General features: G+C 51.3%; 1 pseudogene; it reads right to left on the bottom strand.

The window, feature by feature from the left end:
* Nucleotides 1-1,167: 1,167 nt before the first annotated feature.
* On the bottom strand, nt 1,168-3,471 carry LOC105987463 (annotated as a pseudogene).
* Nucleotides 3,472-3,555: the final 84 nt, after the last annotated feature.

The raw sequence follows: 3,555 nt of genomic DNA, 5'->3' as shown, positions 1-3,555 counted from the left end.
CTTGTCAATTAAGTACTGAAGTGTGGCAGTGGTCAAGTGGCAGAGAGTTAGCCTTTAGGAAAGCACCCAGGCCCTGATTTGTAGCCCGAGAACCTACACCAGAGAGAGAGAGAGAAACAGACACAGACAGACAGAGACAGACATACAGACTCAGACACAGACACAGAGACACAGACAGACAGACAGAGATAGGTACCACGGGCTCTCAATAGTAGCCCTAGCTACTCAGGAGGCTAAGATCTGAAGGCTGCAATAGAAGCCAGACCTGATAGGAAAGTCAGTGACACTCTTACTTCTATCCACTAAAAAGCCACAAGGGATGCAAAATAAGCCCAGGAACAGCACACCAGGTCAAGCCTACAGACCAGCACACATGCACACACACACAAAGAGAGTAAATTAATTTTGATACTTTATTTGATTCACTGGATATTCGACTTGAACAATTCTTAAGTGAAAAATTGAGATATTTGGCATTCTCATTATACACATTCTACAATTGTGTGTTATTATTCTGCATTATACTTCAGCACATTCTTGTATTTTTTCTACTACAGGAATCCTCCATTTATCCTGATATCACTATTTCTTTTTTCCAAGTTGTCAGGTTTAAAAACATTTTCGTTTTAACAGCTTGTGCTATTTTTTTTCACCTCACCGTACTAGCATTATGTCGGATTAAAATTTAAAAGAAGAATTTGTTACTGGTGCACCATATTTAAAATGCGTGAATGCACCAACATACAAGGTTAAATGATGAAATAACTCAGTTGAGGGGGAAAAACACAAATTTTCTCCACAAAAATATTAAAGAATTATGAAAAGTATGCCATAAATCAGCATAAGAATGTATCACAAACACCAAAACGTTAATAGAGAAGTGACATAAAGTATCACTAAGACAATATGCTAAGTGAAAACTATGCCATCACTTCCCATCTTTTTCATTCATTGAAAGAATTTAGTCATTGTAAAAAACATCACCTGGGACCCTTCACTAGCAACCAATATACTTTCCTAAAGATTGGCCACCTCTCAGAATTGGCTGCTCTGTTACTGTTACCCTTCCCATCTCCCATAGTAACAAGAACCGAGAAAATGCCACCCAACTGCCATGTCCTGCAAGAGGACAGGAGTCGACTAGTCTAGGCAGTGGCTGCCATGTCTTTAGATGGTGATGATGTCAAATACATCATCTGCTTGTGGCTTATAGAAGAAAGGGAGGCAGGACTCTTCACCCCCATCTGTGGGCTCTTGCTGGGGCTGGATGGCAGGCAGCAGCGGCACAGGAGGCTCTGCAGTGGGGCTCTCCAGGTGCCCAGGTGCTCCAGCCTCTCCAGGGACAGGCTTCAAGTTTTCTTGAAGATGCACATCTTCACAGCCTTGCTGCTCCTCCCTGACCTCCGTCTTCAGGGGCACTGAGAGGTCTGAGGGGGCCTCGGCAGCAGGGGCCTGGGCGGCTGCCAGCATCATGTGCTGGCACTCTGTGCTCTCCCCTGTAAGGCGCAGCAACATCTCCTTCAGCTCCTTCCTCTTCCTCCTCTTCTCCTGGGACAGCTGGCTCACACACTGCTCTTTCTCCTGACACAGATTCTCCAGGACTTCTAGCTGTTCCTTGTACAGCACGATGGTCTCTTCCATGGCGGTCAGGTGTTGGGTCAGCTGGCTGCAGCGATGGTGGAGGTCGTCCACGTGACTCTGGGGGTGCCCCTTGCCGGCCAGGTCTTCAGGGAAGCAGATGTGCAGCTGCTTCTTGGGTGCCTGTGTGTCCTGCTTCCTCTTGGCGAACAGCCTGTGGATGCAGCGCTGGGGGAAGGTGGCCTGGCTCTGCAGCTTTCTCTGGCACTGGGCTGCCAGCTGACTCAGGCACCCGCAGCGGGCCTGCTGCTCCTGCAGCTGCCGGCTCATCCTCGCCTTCCTGCCTTCTGCGATGGACAGTGCGTCCATGTAAAAATCCCACATGCTCTGCGGGTTGTCTACGTCCTCTGGGACAGTCATATCATGGGGAGTGACCTCCTCACCCTTGTCTTCTTCTTGGCTCAGGCCTTCATCTTCCCTGGGGAAAGCCAGGGCGCTCAGCTGGGCCCGCAGCTGCGCATTCTCCTGTCTTGCTGCTTCCAGACACTTCAGAGTGTCCTGTAACTTCTCCCTTTCCACCTGGGCCAGCAACTTGCTCTGCACCTGCTCCTGCTTCAGCTCCTCCATCAGATGGCTCTGATTCAGCAGGTGCTGCTGCAGGGCCTCCTTCTCTGACATCAGCTGCTGGCTGGTGGCCCTGTGCTGTTTGCAGGTGGCGCTCAGCTCCTGCACCTGGGCCAGGTACTTGTCATGCAGCTCCTGCACACCCTCAGCTGCTTGGCGCTTGAACTCAGCCACGTCTTTTCCTTCTTTGAATTCCTCCTCCAGCTCATCCAGCTTCACCTGCAGGGTTGTCTTCTCCTGCTGCTCTGTGTGCAGGATGCTGGCGAGCTCCCCCTTCTCAGCGATCAGCCTCTGCAAGGCATCCTGCAGCTGGGCCAGCTCTCCTTTCAGCTGGTGGTTGTGCACCAGTGTACGTTTCAAGGTCTCCTGTTCCTTCTCCATCGTCTCCAGGATCTTGTGCCGGTCCTCGGCATGCTGTGCCCATTCCTCAGCCTTCTTTTCTAGTATCCACAGCCGCTGCTGCTGCTCCAGGTTCTGGAGACTGAGGCTCTGGTTCTCCTCCACCTGGAGGTGAAGTTGCTCCTCCAGGGTCTTGAGTTCCTTCTGCAACTGCAGGGTGTGGGCCTGCAGCTGCTGCTCAGCCTGAGCTGGCCCTGCAGGTGGCTCTGGGGGCTGCAGCTCTGACAGCTGCTCTCTCAGCTCTACCAGCTTGCTCTCCAACTCTAACACCCGCCTCACCCCTTGCTCTTTCTCCTCTCTCAGTTGGCTCACCTCCTTTAGCAGCTGTTGGACTTTCTCCTTCCCTGTGCAGCTCTCCAGCCTCAGGTCTTCCGCAAAGGTGTCTCTCTCCTCCTTTAATCTTGCCACCAACTCCTTCATGATGTTGAGTTGGCTTTCCAACTCTGCCCGCTCTACTAGTGCCTCTTTGTACTTCTGGATTTCCATTTTCATGTCGGCCTTCTGTGTCAGGAGCACTTCCAGCCTCTCCTGCAGCTCGGTGTTCTCGTCCTCCAGGTCTTCAATACTTCTGGCCTTTTCCTGGAGCTGCAGCTTCACGCGAGTCAGGGCTTTCATGAGCTCTATGTTGTTGTTCTCAGTTTCATTCTGCGTGGTGTTGACTGCAGACAACGTTGTTTCGAGTTCTGTTACTCGCTGCTGTGCAGCCTGCAGGCAGCTGGTAAGACTCTCCTGCTCCAGTGCTCTTTCATCGGCCTCTTGCTGCTTGTGGGCCAGGGCAGATTGTAAGTCTGCTTTTTCTCTAATCAGCATCTGTATCGACAGCTTGTGCTGCTCCAGCTCTGCTTTCAGGGCTTCGTGCACACAGGCCATCTTCTCCTTGTCTTTTCCCTGTTGATCCTGCAGCTCTTGGATCTCAATGCAGAGCTGCTGCTTTTGTATTGTGCTGGAGTCCAG

This window comes from Dipodomys ordii, unplaced genomic scaffold (assembly GCF_000151885.1).
Source record: "Dipodomys ordii isolate 6190 unplaced genomic scaffold, Dord_2.0 Scaffold42, whole genome shotgun sequence".
NCBI lineage: Eukaryota > Metazoa > Chordata > Mammalia > Rodentia > Heteromyidae > Dipodomys > Dipodomys ordii.
The sequence above is the reverse complement of the archived record's forward strand: the minus strand, read 5'-3'. Positions and strand labels throughout refer to the sequence as shown.